The sequence below is a fragment of the Amblyomma maculatum genome, chromosome 2, assembly GCF_055883805.1.
Source record: "Amblyomma maculatum isolate TAMU_Amacu chromosome 2, ASM5588380v1, whole genome shotgun sequence".
Classification (NCBI taxonomy): Eukaryota; Metazoa; Arthropoda; class Arachnida; order Ixodida; family Ixodidae; genus Amblyomma; species Amblyomma maculatum.
This window is the reverse complement of record NC_139345.1, coordinates 55,042,147-55,059,099: the sequence shown is the minus strand read 5'-3', so window position 1 is coordinate 55,059,099 and position 16,953 is coordinate 55,042,147.

Below are 16,953 nucleotides of genomic sequence, written 5' to 3'. Positions count from 1 at the left end.
TCTCTTAGAGCGCGATTCAAGAATCCGTAGTGTTATGAATATCACGACCATAATGACAGCTGAATTAGCATCTAGCTAGCACACGCATTGACGCAACAACTCACAACTGAAAGATCGTGCATATGCATGCTCCGGCGCCCACAAAGAGCACGATCATTGCACAGCATGCAGCCACAGCAAGCACGACTCGCTCAGCGCAATCCGCGCACTGTCCGCCATGTTTAGACAGCAAAGTAGCCTGCATTGATGTCGACTTCGGCGAAGCAGTCTTCATGAGTCTGCTTCGCGAGAATTTGAACGCGTCCCAAAATGGCGACTACCCGGCTAGCCGTCTGTGTAGACGTCTGCTTCGGGCCCCTCGCGCACAGACTCTCACAAAAAAGGAAAAGCCCACCTCCTTAGTCGTAAAACAAGACGAATGGCCGTTTATAAAAATAAACACACAAAATGAAACGAACGCTCGCAACACTTGCACATGCATATGCTCGGTAGAGATAATTATAAAAAAAGCATTTCACTCCAGAATTTGCATAAGTATCAGAAATTACAGGTGAACGAAAACGCTTGAAGCTGATCAAATACATATATTATGGTGAGGCTACCCCCCCCCCCCAAAAAAAAAAAAAACATAAAATAATGTGCCTCTGATACAGTGTACCAAGATACTTTGTACACTGTATCAGAGGCACAGTGTACAAAGTACACAGTGTACAGGCACAGTGTCTCCATGACCTCATCATTTCTCCATGATGAGGTCATGGAGAAATGAGAGAGCAATCGGTTTAATGTGCTAGCTATATGGCAAGTAGACACCGATATCAATAATCTGATACAGTGTGCCATGGACGGGATAGAGAAATTTAAGAATTCCACAGCCTGCTTAGGTGCACTAATGCGAAAGCATGACAAGTTCTGTCACACCGCTTGGTGGGTTTGCCCGACACTATACGCTGGCGAACATAGGCCGCACTCGACCAGATGGCTTATGTATATAGCGTATTACCTATAGGATAAATGAAGGACGCGCAGATGGAACTCCATGAAGACGATCATGTGCCCTGCACACCACAACAGTGTGTTGCAGTTGGAACTTGATGAAGACGACGGTCTACTGCCCAGTGCGAAAATGTGTTGCAGTTTTACACGAGGCGTGATCAACTGCGCTATTGGGCCTTGGCCAGGGAAACTGACCTGTTATAGTTCTGTAGTGCGCGGTTCGAAACCCAGGGGCGACAATCGTTTTTCTATATTGACAGTTCGTGCGGATCTACTAGCTCAATTCACAAATTCTGTATACAGATCACGCCCACAGATATGTCTACGCCAGTGTTGAGCCAAGAATGCTTCCGCATTAAAATGTAATAGCCACAAACACAATGTCAGCATCAAGGACTTGAAAACAAATTCATGTTGCTGACATATCAGTAGCGAAAGTTGGAAGAAATCAACTCGATCGGGGAATGCAATGCAGAGGAAGAAGATGGTCTGGTAGCAGAGTGGAAGCTTAGGAAATGCACGCGGCCATGCAAGTTATTGAGTGTTAATGGTTGATGATTTTTTGTCTGTCAACTGGATCGTAAAACTCGCTTGCATGTATACAATGATGAGGTCATGAAGAAATGAGAGAGCAACCGGTTTAATGTTCTAGCTATATGGCAAGTAGACACCGATAGCTTCCAAGATTAACCCCTTTTAAGGGAGGCAGCCGGGTGAATCCTTCATAGCGCAGACGACTATCAATCCTGCCTAAATGGTGTGGGAGCCCTGCACATAACAGCAATAACACATGTGTTCAAAGTTTCCCTTCTCATATCAGCCTCGGAGTAGCGAAAAAAAAAAAAAACAACAACGGATCCAAAATAAAGAAATGTACGGTAACTAACCAAGGCGCTGCCACTGACGTTCTGAGCTGGGGGTCGTCTTCGCTTTATGGCCTAAAATCAGCATTCCCTCAATCACAGACAAAACCTCTAGATGCACCTTGCTTCAGAGCGTATACGCATGCATGCCACATTGGCGGAGTCAGCCATTCTTAAATTTCTGCTCTCCGCTTTTTTTACAGACTATCCGAAGATCTCCGCGACACGCCGGAAAGATCTGCTAAAAAGAAAGTTAAGCAGTAGTCTTCTATGTGCACACGACATACGAGCTAGCCATGTGCTGACCTTGATGGAAATAGTTATTCTTCTAGAAAGCTAAGAATCACCTCCTTACCAAACTCCGACGTCTGCTCTTCTTTGGCTTGCACGCGTGCGCACTCAATCATTATCGTGAAAGATCTCTACTATACATTATATGAGTAGCCCATAAACTACACCCTTTCAATGGTCAATCTATAACTGTACCGGGCCTGTACACACTGATTAGTAGAGGGCGGACCTCACTTCTGTATGCTATATAGTTGTCACTGCATCCCCTGCACGCGTCACGCTTTAGGGAACAGAGACCACGCCGCAGACGATTTGCCGCCTTAAAAAACATTCACGCGCTCACTCTTATAAGTACACAGCGAGGGCAACCTTTCTTTCGCGAGGTGCCGCCGCGGTGATACCGATCAAGATTTCGCGCCATGTTTGACTCCGCGCTCTCTTAGGATAAACGACTGCTCGCAAGCAAAGACTGCATGTTGCATGCCCGGTCCGGCCCTGCACCAGCTGCGAAGACAGATGGTCACAATTACGAGCAGGGATGCATGCCGAATCTCGCACCATCCGGATTCGCATTCCCCTGCCGCTGCATGCACGCACTTATATATTTGTACATCACGGTTTGGATTTTGCTCCCTTCCTTCTATGCATACATAAATGTCCGTGGCATGTTCGTCCCTCCTTATCAGCAGAAGGAGGAAAGAAATTGTTTTGAGGTGCGATTTCTGCGCGAATAGCTTCGTGCGCAAAATATAAATGTGCCATAAATTTTGCTGTTTGTTTCTCTCAAGTTCTTTATACTGCGTAGCAACTAAAGATAGCGCATTCTAAGCCCAGTTTCGAAGCTTTAACTTTATAGCAAAGGACACGGCTCCTAATTTTGTTCGGTGCTCCAAGTACGGGTCACTATAATTATTTGCTTTCAATACTCAGTCTGGTATTCTTTCATTTCTTTTTTTTTTTCATTTTGTTTTATGTCAAGGGGAGAAATACGGAAGAAATAATCATGCTGGCAACCCAATTGATGGCCGGTGTATTAACTGTATAATGCTGTGATATACAATAGATCAACCGGACTATTAATGAAGCATAGTCTCTTTCACAAGTCTGATTGTTTTTCAGATTGTCTTTCTTGGCATTTAGTTTCTATTCGGCACAAACTCGCACCTTAAAGGGAGATTTCGATGTCAAAAACAAGTCGTGGAAGTGTTGATGATTACACTGCTTGTGCTAATTAGTGACACATGATCTGCACGGCAGAATGACCCGTTGGAAGTACTTTCTTGGAATCGCAAGTGATGTCAGAATTAGTGCAATAAGTCCTGTACAGTATTTAAAAATGCAAATCTGAAAATTTCCTGAAGAAATTGACGTCGTAGTCTATAAGTTCGTCGTTAGTCCCTCCTTTTTTTGAGTTTGCGCAAATTTCTGATTGAGTTTGGTAGATCCTGACTGTCCTGACATGCGCAAGAAATAACTCAGCAGTAACTGAAGAAGTAAAAGAATAAAGGGCCGAAGAGAAAAGGATAAAGGCATACCGTGTAGATATAGTCATTTAATCGTATTCAAGCAAGTCGTCTACCATCACGCGAAAACCAACAAGAAGCCTAGCAACCCTCAATAACGAGAATCATGCATATGTATACAGTGCGAACGCGAGCTGCAAACTGGCATAATTGGTTTGAAGTTAGAGGCGGAAGAATTAAATCACGCCTCTCGTATTGGCATAGTTACTAAGTTTCATTATACTCAATGATAACATGTATGCAGTCATAACGAGGGAAACTCGTTCTGTAGAACTTTCTGTGGGCTAGTAGAACAAAGAAGCGCCAACAAAAAAAAAAAAAAAAAAAGAAGAGAGAGAGAGAGACTAGAAAATGACATGGACCAGCGTTTACTGAAAACTATCACTTACGCAATCACTTGTCAACAGTTAAGCGCTTGGGCTTGTCAGCCTGCGTTGACGGTTCTTTCAGTACCTTGTTCGGGGACTTGATTTTCAGGCAACAATGATTTGAATTCAGTACATTTTGTTTTCACTTCTTAAGGTATGCGCCCTGTGGGTCTCAATATCCCTCAGTTTTTTTTCAACCCTTCTTATTAAATCTGTTGAAACAGAATGTCGCTCTAAAGTTATAGGAAATCAAGGTCGTTAAAGTATTGTAAGATGGTTAAAGTATTGTTTGGTAATTCGATGATGCTCTTACACTTCCATACTGACCCCCTGTGGCAGCTTTTAGATATGGAAGCAAAAAGCAAGGCGATCCCCTGTACCGTGCGATGGCAGTATAAGATAAACAACTTCAGGTAGTAGAAAGTTTTGAATCCTTCCATTACTACAGCGTTCCTCAAAGCCTAGTCGCTTTGGGACGTCAAACGCAATAAATCAAAACCATCTTTGACGTCTTGTCATCTTGCTAGCATATTCTGCTAAATTATATGCTACATGTTAATAGTTTTGGCGTGTCTTACTCCCAGGTGACCTGTGTGCTTCAGCGTGTGGCCTGTTCCTGATCGGCCAAGGTTAGCCACTAAAAGGCCACCATGACCGGGAAACTTGGTAACACTGTCGCTGACACTGTCCTCACCTCGCCTTTTAATACGCACAACGGTGCCAACGACAGCACCGCAATTCATACCATGGGGCTGTTCACATTCGCCGCACAGGGATATATATCTGTACACATATCGCGAAGACGCAAGTTTTCCAATGGCACAGAACCAACTATAGTCGCGTCAATATCCTATATAACGTTTGCCAGCAGTCTCCGGCCTCACCACATAGCACCTCCTCTATGTTCATGTCCTGCCGCCGATATCAATGACTCTAATAAGAAATGCGCGACTCCTTCGCACTTAACCAACGTCCCTTCCTGAACGGCGCGGGGATTGTAGGCATGCAGAGAAAGCGAATGCGACCGCGACCATTTACGGCGCTGCAAAGCTCGCTCTTCCAGATCGCGTGCGAACTCGAGATGCATCAGGCCAAGTTCACTGAGCGTAATCTGTATTTATTGCCGACAGAATGTGTTTGCTAAACGTTCTCTCAGTGGCATACCGGCCCTTAGAGGGGGCGCACTATTCGCGAACCATATCCTCGGCGTTCTCAAGCACGACGATGAATGGAGCTTGCGAAGGAGCAGCGATGTCTAATGAGCGACCACAGATCATGATGCCCGAGCGACGCGCGATCGCTCGCGAAGGCCAGTGTTATCTGCGGCAGCGCGACCACCGCTATGCCGGCGGCGGCGAAAATCCCGCGATTTATGGGCGCCAATTCATCGCGAAGCCACTTGGAGCGCGATGGCGTAGCGATCTGCGACTGTGATAAGCCGATCGAGAGAGAGAGAGAGAGAGAGAGAGAGAGAAAGGGCGTTTGCGAGCATTGCAGTAGCAGAGCGATGCGCGCTAGAATTTCGAGCTCATCGCGGTGAGCTTGCAAACACGTGAGAGGCGTTCATGAAAAGGAGTCTTAGCGAGCCCTTTCCCCGCGGCGTACTTGTAGTTGTCGTTGCGCGTCTATACGTCGTCATCTGCGGTTGTACGAGGGGCAGCCGGCAAAGTTCAACATCCGGCAATACATCATGTTTTTTTCTCCATCTCGTTGCAGGATTATAGGAGGCGTAATCCCCACCGGTCTGCACTAGAGGGAGGAAGGAAGGGACGGAAGAAAAAACAAACAGTAATTTCCCATTCAATTAGATACCTACTCCTTCTTTTCCAGCGGGCAGATGAAGCTGCTTGCAAATTAACGCCGCTATATACAGCGTCTCTGCTTTCCGCCCTGTACGAACGAGCGAGGGAAGTCACAATTAAAATCTGTTTCGACCGTGCGTGTACGATGGTTCTAATCCTCACGCAGACCCTATTTCCTTTTTCTTTCTTTTATTTTATGCGGATAGAATGAAAGCGAGCAAGAAGGTAGGGGTATGGCGAAATCGAAAGCATACGAGGAGTCATCCGGTCTCTAGGAGGCATTTCAAATCGAGGCGGTCCCACAATGATCTATCTCTCTACGAGCACACTGCGCGCGAATGGCGGCATCGATAATGCTGCGACAAGAGAGACAGAAAGACCTGCGAGTCGTGCAAGAGTCGCCGCCAGGAGGCAACACTATCCTTACCTGAAGGTGAGCGGCGCCTTTGTGGATAGGTGCGAAAATAGAGTGCGCGATGTATGGAGCGGGCGTCGCCTTTCAGTGATATTGCACCGGTGATATGGCTGCTGCCGACGTTCGGCTAACAGTTCGTGCAGGAGTTGCTCCGCATATACTTGGGCAACGGTTAGGAAGTAAGGGTTTTCCTTTTAAACAATTGATTTCTTGAAGATCCTATACAGTAAAACGAAAAAAAAATTATTGAGGCAACTGATGCGAGTTTCCTGCGGACCCTTAAATCCACCCGCTTGTGAACCGCAGGGGTAAACAATTATTGAACTTCGCTCTTAGAGACGTCAAGTCTACCAAATCATAACAGATTGATAGGAAAAGAAACGCACGGAAGGATTTATCCGGAGTGGGATTCGATGTGATTTGTGATGCGTCAGACCCCAGCGGAAGAGTCCGGTGATAAGGTGGCATTTAAATAAGGCTCCACAACTAGTTTGCAGTACTGCATGAGGCGCCACCTATACGTTTGGCGTCAAGAGCGCATACGCAATGTTTGATTGCGGGAAGCACTCGGAAAAACAATGTGTTAGAATCTAGTGCGGTAGGAAGAGATTATGACGAAAGCTTCTCGAGTATACAGTTCATGCTTATAGCTTTGGCAGATATTATAACTCGTCGTCATCATAAATACCTAAACATCATAAGTGGCTCCAAACAATGTGTGGCGCGAACAATATGCGGGACGAGGAGGAAATCTTTCTTTTTTCTCCCGCCCCCATCACTGCCACCCTACACCTTTCAAATAGTTCCATCGCTACCTTTCTCCCGCTTTCAGAGAGGATAATAGAAGGTCAATTTTCAGTACTTCCCGGACGAGGCCTTCGTTAACTCCTTGTCTGAGCGTTAACGGTTGTGATTCTGTTCTGTGGGCAGCAAAATTAATGGTAATGAACTACTATCGATTTATCGCATTGATCGCACTTTGCTCTTTTTATTTTCAATTTGGCGAAGTTAAAATTAAACTTGGGGCATATTCGAGAATGTACGTGCGTGGCAATGGACCGCCAAGAGAGGGGAAAGGAGTTGGCGTTCTGCATGTGTCTAGACCTTGGCCTCCATTTTTCTCTATCAGGCCCTGTTACAGATATTACAGAAAAGTGCCCCCGCTGCCGTAAATCTCCAGCGTCCTCGATCAGTGGACTTATCCCTTATTTATTTCCCATTTGATGCGGACGCAGGATCCAAAAACGCCGCCGCAAATGTGGACGGCGTGAGCCTGCGCTGTAGCACGCGTCGCTGTTATGGTAAAGAGCAGCGCCGTGGCACGGGAGGGCCACGGATGCAGGCGAAGCGGAGTGTAGGGTCCTGAACGGTGTCGTGAGACCACAACGTAAAACAAGACGAATGGAGAGCCAAAGCTCTCTTGCTGCTACCTGCAAACGTGGGGTTTTGCGAACGCATCTTGCTTATTATAGAGTAAATTCTCCGTGGTTAGCATCGCTAATCTGCACATCTAAGCATGGTACCATGCACATAGTGCACTCTATACGTGGATATGTACAGTGCATATTAACGCTGTTGAAAAATTTTGGTACGACGTCAGTATGGACGCGAAACTGTTTCCGAGAAGATGTGTGCAGGTAAGAATATTTGCCTGCAATCGTAGTCCAAAATTCTTGCTTGCCGACTAACATATTACTTTCCCTTACTGTTCCAGTGCGCCTTGAAAATGCAATCGTGAGGCCGTTTCCTCCGCACGCTGTCACTTGCTGAGAAAGTTGGCTTCCTGCTTACCAGTGAATTATTTATGGCCCAAGCAATTACACATCAATACTCATCATTCTTGTTCCCGCGGTAGGTAAACGAGGTGTGAATATGTTTCACCTTCATGTCGGTCCAGACAATGTTGTTTCAAATTCCAACTCTGAATTAGGGTTTACGAACTGGCTATTGCTTTATAAAAACTGTTTAGATCTCAAAGCTTATTCATTCCTGGAACGCCTCAATGCGCATTAGAATTCTGAGAAATTTCATTCATTAGAAGTCATCATAGATACGGAATCCCCATGGAAGTTTTCTTTTCTTCAGCGGTATCATCGCGCTGTACAAAACGTGTAGTTTATGAAGCGAAGTTCACAGACTGTGATTTGCCTGTCTGACTTAAAGGATCATATTAACTGACACTCAGCAGGGACCAGCACCACGAACACGGGCTCCAATAGTTCGAGGTTCGTGTTAGCTTGCATGGGCTATCTGAAAGTTATCTTAACACATTAAAGCCACGTAAACTGCTTCATATTTAGGTGTGGGCTGAATATGCGGTAGTTTAAACTGCGGAACACGCACCCTTTCTGTCATTTTTTCCTCAATTCTTTTTTGATAACATCACCACTTAGTCCAGGCTCATACTCGGAGTAACTGGCGCTAAATTAGATTCCACTCATATCCAGACTCGCTTATGAGCTTGAGTTAGCTGACTCATGGATGAGCTTGTCGACCGGTGTTCCACTCAGTGATACCTCTGTTTACACAAGCGAAGTCTACTTGAGCGCGGAATGAACGCACAGGTGAAGCTCTCGCGTATGGGGCGGCAAAACTGCCCTACAACTACAAGCTAGCTGCTGCGCGCACTGCCACTCCGGTCTTCGACAGCGCGCCCGTCTCCCGCGAGCAAGCGATGGGGAGGACGGGAGGAGGGTTGCTTTGCGAGCGGTGAGCGCGCGCAGTCCGGCAGGAGCAGCAGCCGAGGTGCGAGGAGCGGGGCGCGCGTGCTTCCATGATGGGCGCGGGTTGATCAAAAGCGTCCGACCGTGCGACCCCCCGGACAGAACGGCGGCGGCCCAGGTAGTAGTGCGCTTGCATGCTCTCTCGGGAAGGTGAGGAGGGGGCCGGGACGGCACCCCCCTCGTTCGCGGAAACCGGCCGCATCTCCCGCGGTGCCCGCTCCCGCCGACGCGAGAGGCGCTGCCGTCGGCGGCACGTTTGAATTTTCGTCGCTGCCGGTACCGCTGGCTTTGGCGGCGACCGCCGTTCGCGTGGTAAAACCTGCGGTCACGACTCGCACGAGGCGGTGGCGAAGACGCCGCTCCGGTTGCGTTCCCGCCCGCCACTGTTACGTGCGCGCCAGACAACGCCGGACGCGGCCGGCGCGCCTGTCTCCCTCTCGTCATCATCAGGCGTCCAGGGCTGCTTCTTTCTATTTTGCCTTAATTAAGGCGCCGAAGCAAATTTTCCTGAGATACAGTAGCATAGCCGAAGGAACGAGCAAAGCTTTGTCGTTTAGTTTAGCGCCAGACATGAGGCCGCTATCGTTCTCCCTGATATGGCTACAAGTTTGCGGATGTAATAAAATAAAGATAATTTACCTCTCTTCTTTACCAGTAGTGAGGGTTCGGCCCGTTTGGAGCTTCGTTACATCATGTCGATTTCGTGTTTCAAGGCGTTGACCTAAAAAGAGGAGCCGCAGTTTTGTGAAGTTGTCTTCACTGCTCAACACAGGACACCTGTGGCGAAGCATATTTGATAGGTTTACAGGAGGAACGCCCATAAATCAGTAATTTGTAGCCCATACATCGAAACTCTGTGAAGTTGATATGCCATCATGCTTGAATGCTTACATGTTCGGTGATTGCACGCAGTACAACCTATTCGCGCTCTACGAGCTATCTACAGATGCGAATCACTAGTTTGGGTCATTCAGAACGGTCGAGACGAGAAGGACGTAAGTGCATGAGGGGTCCCGCTAAACCAACGCCGAAAATTTCAAGAAGTTATAAAGGCTTTACCGGACTGAAACACGTACAGCCAGCCTCAACTACCGACCTCTGAGAACACGAGGGCGGCCATTCTCTACCCTGCGTGATGGTGTGATTCGTCACAATTAATTACACAGCTTTCAAAACCAAGCCATGAGGTTGTCGAGTCAACTAAAAATGGGCAGAATAGAAGTGGACTGGGGGCTTCAGGCCATTCAAGAGGGAAACGATCTTGATATACCCGGTCAGTAATGAGTGTGCCAGCACAGTTCCCACGGGGTGGGACAACAGTCAAATGTTGTATCATGCGGTGGCTGCTGGGAAGAATGTTTACGTGCTCAAGTGATTGTACTCGTAGTACAAGGGTAGGGCGTGTGATCGATAAGACAATATCGAGGTCAACACCCGAAGCCAAAAACGATAATTTAGGCGAATAACACAGGAGTAAACATTGCTGGCACGCAGAAGGAGCTAACAGCTCTATGCAGCTGGAATTGTATACAACTGCCTGCGAGTTGCGCTCTGCATGTTTTTGAAGCGTACGGCCGAACTTCAGTAGTAGTACAATGCAGCAATCCTGCATGCCGCCTAACTGCTTCCAATCTGCACTGGGTACATATACTACATAGCCGAAGAGCCCCAGCGATCGCCATGACTGTACCATACCATACAGCAATCCTATGCTAAACCGGGGGAGGCTCCTCATAAGCCCCCCTGCACTTAAAACGACAGCGCACACTGCAATGTCCTTCGCCGTCGAAGGCGGTCGGGGTCGGTGAATACACTTTCACCATCGATGGCCCACACTTCCAGGTCAAAAGGTGGAGGATTAAAAGAAATACTTTTTTGTTCTTGCTCTCAATTTTCAACTTTTCCGTCGGCAAACAGGTTTCCTGTGAAAAGATGGTGAGCCCGTGGAACTGGGTGGGAAGACTTCTAGCCTCATCAAGCCTTTAGAGAAATAATGGCCCAAGGCAACGGTCAGGCTGGGAGAAGAGAGGCTCGAACAAGTAAGAGTACTGGATGGAAAGGAGAAAAGCGCAGTGAACACTGAACTCCCGGGTGTGACGTCCCAGCCGTAGCGGGAAAGGAGCGGAGAGGATCGGCTAGAGCCCAGGTAAGCAGCCTCCTCCTCGCTCCCATGGCAGCATTCAGTCGTACTTCCCTCCCTCTAACGTTTGTGGAGCTTTAGCGCTGACGACGTCGTTCGACGACGGGCATCATCGTTTAGCATGCAAGTGGAGCTCCGTTTCGCCTCCACCCTTCCCCCCGCCTGTCTCTTCTCCATTCGACGACGGCAGCATCCAGCTTTCTTCTCTTCCCTCCAGGGCAGTACGGGGTGCGGGCGGATGCTGGTCTAGCAGCAAAGTACGCAGCCAAGACGAGCCGCTGAGAGAGGCGGCGTGGGAGTGCGCATCTTCGAGACAAGCAGAGCGCGGCGGCCAATGAGGAGCTCGTCCAGGATTCGAGGCCTGCAGTGGTGTGCTGTTGGCAGCAAACCTAGCTGGTGGGAGAAGAAAGAAAGGGGCGAAGAGGATGGAATAAAAGGTCGCCCTTCATTTTTTATGCCCGTTCGAGCCCGAAGTACGCCCATTGGAGCGAGATGGTAATCTGAGAGGCCCTTTACAAATGCCGCCTGTCGGCTCTTGGGAGCAACAATAAAGTGGCGCCGACGACCGTGGCAGGCAGGCGTGCTTTGAGCGGGGTTGCGGCGCTGCCCCCAACCAAGCAAGCCAGGAAAATAAGGCGGCCGCCGCGGCTGCTTTTGTTTCTTGCGTAACTCCGCCCTCCAGCCGCGGCTTGGAGGCTGTGTGCAGACGCACGTACGAGCCAGTATGTCTTGCGTCTTCTCGGCACACACGCACGCTCCCCGGGCTGTGTACTGTGCAGGCCGAAGGAAGAAAGGCGCCGCTGCCCACATCGTGACTGCTTTGCGTAAGGCCTTTTTTATGCGTTTAATTTATAGCCCGTGGCTGGGGGGCGATTAGCTGCGTTCCACGTTTTAAAGCGCCACCGTTGATGAGTCCTTGGAAAAGGATTTATATAGACGTGGCTTCTCGGGCGCCTTGGCGAATGCCCTCCGACAGTCTATATCGAGGTTCGACGTGCTGTGCAACCGACAAGGCAGCGTTGTCTCACTTAGGCACATCTTAGCAGTTGCGTTTTTTTTTTTTTTTTTTTTTTTTTTTTGCAGTTTTTATTCCCCTGGATGAGCGAGTCTGACTGAGCTCCCGGAGTCTTCAGCCCTTTAAGAGGCCGTTTAGACGATATCCAACCCCTCCACCCCTCAGTCATCGTTCGGCCGGTGTCGATGCGTTCGATTAGCGGATGAAAAGTGTGCTATCTCACCCCTCCTTGACGTGCGGCTGAAATTTCGTAACGAGGAAGCCTTCGAGCACAAAGCCGTCTTTATCCGACACCTTGTGGCTGCCGTGTGTATACCAAAGCCACCCGACACCCAATCGCCCCATTTTTCTTTCCTTGGTTGTGAACTCGTGGTATTTATCGGGTCATGCATCTCCCTATGTTCTCAACTGGGCTTTGTTTAGTCAGGAGGGCTTGATTTATTCGCCACTCTGTATGTCGACCATGAACCACGTGGCATGTGAGCTGGTTTTAAGTCAGGTTAATAGACGTCAAGATAAGAAGGGTATGCCGTTACAAACTAAAGTGCATTAAATTTTGCAGCCTTGCGGTGAACAAAACTAGAACAGCTACACAAACCCATTTCTGCGTGCGAAGGCATACTTAATCCCGGCCCCATGCATACGAGGTTGAAAACACTCCTATCTCTGCGCACTCGGCGTGCCAGTGCCTTAACCAACGACCAAATCTGGCTTTCATATCAGTAGAAGGTGCGTCATTTGAAAACGATGCACGGATACAGGGCTGTGCAACACAGCACTCACCTAAAAAGCAATTTTCTTACTGGCAAAAAATATACATTGTGATGTGAGGTATGTGAAAGCATGCATGCGCCGTGGGCACTTGTATACAATCAACTATGGTAAGAGCGGAATTAATCGTATTTTTGGCAGAGAAGAAAACAGGGGCAATATGTTCACATCCACGCAACGTATTTACGTTATTTCGATAATTCGTCAGGTACAGTGCATGTTCCCCTCATTCTCAAGCTCTGCATGCCAGAGATGGGCATTTGACCTCAAAAAGTGCAACCTCACCTCAACCTCAATAAAAATTTCTTGACCTCACTCAACCTCAACCTCATGCTTTGAGGTTGAGGTTTGACCAGGTGACCTCACCTCAATTTTTCTGATGCCACCACCGACCTCTCTCAACCTCACCTCAAACTCAAAGTGTGAGTTTGAGGTCGATTGCGCGACCTCAAAGAAAAAATAGAAAAGATTTTTTCCTTGAGAACACTAACTATAAAACGTCAAGGCACAGGTTCTGTGCAGTGACACGCCAGAATGATGGCAGAAACTTTAAATAACATTGAATATGATGAGGCTTACTCGTAAAGTAAAAAAAAAAAATTGAAATGAACATTTGCCGGCGAGGCTACTGATTTATAGCAGGCTGACTTAATAACGGCAGCATAATTGGTCAGTTTCAACTCTTTAAATTTTATTTTTATAATTTGTTTTGATATGGTGACTTTTGACCTATTTCCCGCTGTAATGCTTCTGCGTCCTTGGCGCTGCTGGATGCGAACACCCGAAGATCAACAGTGAAACGCCGCACATATTTGTGACCGTCAAACAGTGTTTCCTCTGTGACAAGCAAGTAATAATTTCTTGGTGAAGACATTTTTCAGTGATTTGAAATCGAATCGTATGACAAAATCACAAGCAATCTAATGTTTCTTCAGTGTTACGTCTCTGTTACAAAAAAAAAATAGATCGACCACTTACGTATATATGGAAGTTGTAGTACCATAACATTCTTTTATAATAATAATAATAACTTTATTTCACCACCACAAAGTACATGGTTGCAGGATGCCTACAGTAAAAGCTGCCTCTTGGGCAGCTTGACAAGGCCACAGGCACCCAGCCGTTTACTTTGGCAGCAAAAGTAGTACACAATATTTAGAAAAACGACAATACATGTATTACAGAAAACTACATAAGCACATGACAAGTATTCGTCACAAAAACAAAAATAAAACCACATACATAATTATTCACATGCAAAATAAAATCACCATGTAGAATTTTTACTTTCATAATGGTGTGTCGTTCAGTAGGAAATATTCAAGCAGTTTTTTGTATGAGGTATGTTCAAGTGGGATATTAGTGAAATGAAGGGAATTCAGGAGACATGGCAGCGTATTTTCCAGTGTTTGACAGCCGTATGTTGTTCTGTATGTTTTAATGTGCCACTTATCGATGTATCTCGTTTCGTAGACTTTGTAGTTGAGTTCAGAGTTAGCCAGTTTATGAAAAAAAAAGACGTGTTATTAGTAATCTCGCGTTTTAAAGCGTATTGACATTCTTTTATCAAATTGACTTCTCACGTTGGACTGATCACAAGACGCGGACGGAACAAAATGTTGCCATATGAAGAGACGTTGCGCACGTAATCTGAACGCGGCTTTTAGGAAAAGGTAAAGCGTGCTTGACTTTTGACTTTGCGCTACTTTCGATAATCCTGACGAGTGGGTTGTGCTGCATGGAACAAACGCCGTGACAAATTATTGCAAAGATTACCCCCTCTTCTACATATAATTACTAACGGTGAATATGCAGCCCCAAAACAGCCATTTTTTCATTGATGTAAATTAAAGAGAGATAATTCGCACATTACCTTGAGATGCTGAGAGAAGCTCAACTGCTGGTTTCCTTGTCCACACAGCTTCATGTCGCAGTGAATGCATTCCAAGTTTACAGTGCTTTTCGTTTCTTTTGCGTGGCTAATGTAACGGAAATGGGCTTCGATGTCTTTATAATTCGACAACTGCGCGCGTACACATCATTATCGGCATATTTAGATTTTTTCGCTATATCTGCCATAACCACATCTGCCATAACCGAAAACCATGTCATGCACCCTCGATGCTGAACGCAACAATGCGATAGACCTCGAAGAAGAAGGGCAGACCTGAGATGGAAAGGGCGGAAACTTCCGTCATAAATTACAGCAAGTCGCCGACCACGGCCATGGCGGCGTCTCTTCGCTTGAAAAAGACGGCCACGGTAAATGGCGAAGAACATAGGATGTTGTTTAGATGCTGCCTTTTTTTTTTTTTTTTGCCAATTTCGGGCGGCTAACCGACGCCGTTTGGGGGTGACTTCCAAGCAGACGTTCTAGGAACGATTGGTGTCGATGAGAACATGGGGTAGCCTCCTTTGCTATGGGCTGAGACACCAGCTTCTAGTCGCGGCGAGAGAAGCACGCCCACTGGAAGGATGAAGCGCGAACACTTAACCCATGTTACGGGAGTTGCTTCGTTTTTCTTCGACTGCATAACATCGGTCAAGAGAGGAAAGCCAGCGGGTGGTGAGCAGGGTGGCGACGAGTCTACGAGGAAGAGCAGAGTTTGAACACTGACTGGCGTGTCCCCCCTGCGAAACGATGAGATGGCTGCATGGTCGACAAGAGACAGAAGTTCGCGCAGCCGCCGTGGTGTTCCGAGAAGCGAGAAGGGCCTGTCTTTATATTTCTTTAGACCAACAGGAATACGCCAGTCGGAGGTAGCGCTCAACCAAAAGCCAAATAAGTAAAACAAAAAAAAAAGACTGTCGCGAGAGAAAGAATCGTTTTTTTTTTCTTTTTTTTTTCTTAAGGGGAAGAGGGCGGGGGGGGGGGGGGGGAGGGGGGGGTTACAATCGGCCGTACCGCAGAAAAGCGGCTGGTTGTGAGTAAACGGGTGCACAAACGCGAGAGGGGGCACTGGTAAGTGACCACACAAAACGAAAATAGGAAAGGAGGAAAAATAGGGGTGTGCAAGTGTACTGGAAAACTAAAGAGAAGAGGAGACGCAGATCTTCACTCGCGCATTCACACGCTCGAGCACCGCGCACACATCTCGCTCTCTCGCCCACACCGCCACTGTCCTTGTAACTCTTAACTCCGTTGACAGAAACGCACTTAAAAATACCTAAAGCTCACAAACTCACAGAAGGAACCCCAAAACAGAGGCTGAGGCGCGCGTACATGCAGTGGCTTACTTTCCAAGAAATGCCGAGGGGTTCCCGGGTCCGCGCTTCGTCCGCTAGTTGAGATCGGACACCGGCTGCGGAGCCGAAAGAACACAAGCCAACTTACGAACAAAAGGCGCGCCCGCCACTTTGGCTTCAAGCTGTAAAACGGAGGGGAGGCCCTCGATAAACAAACATTGAAAAAGGCGCTAGCTCACATAGGGTATGAGAAAAGAATGACTGCAGGCAGTCGTCAGTCACCTGTTTGTTTCAAGTTTCAAGTTTATATCATACATACATAAGAAAAAAATAATACAGTAAGAGTTGCACAGAAGGAGGTCCCGTAGTACAAGACTGTCGGGGGGACGTGCCAGAACAAAGCAAGTGAGGTAGAAATGTAAAGCAAAAATGGGAAGCAGTGTAACAAGTAATTAGTATAAAAGTACAACCTACAAAACAACGTTTAGAATATACACCAATAAAAATAAAGAAGATAAATATACAGATGATCAACTTCAGTGCAAGAACAAACAAAATAGCACATTCAATTGTGAACTATAACGGTTCTTCAATGATTTTTCGAGAAGGGCACATAAAATTCAGCTTTTTATGTGAGGGTTACTTAAATGTCTAGTGACATAAATAATAATAAGATAATAATAATAATAATAATAATAATAATAATAATAATAATAATAATAATAATAATAATAATAATAATAATAATAATAATAATAATAATAATAATATTAATAATAATAATAATAATAATAATAATAATAATAATAATAATAATAATAATAATAATAATAATAATAATAATAACAATAATAATAATA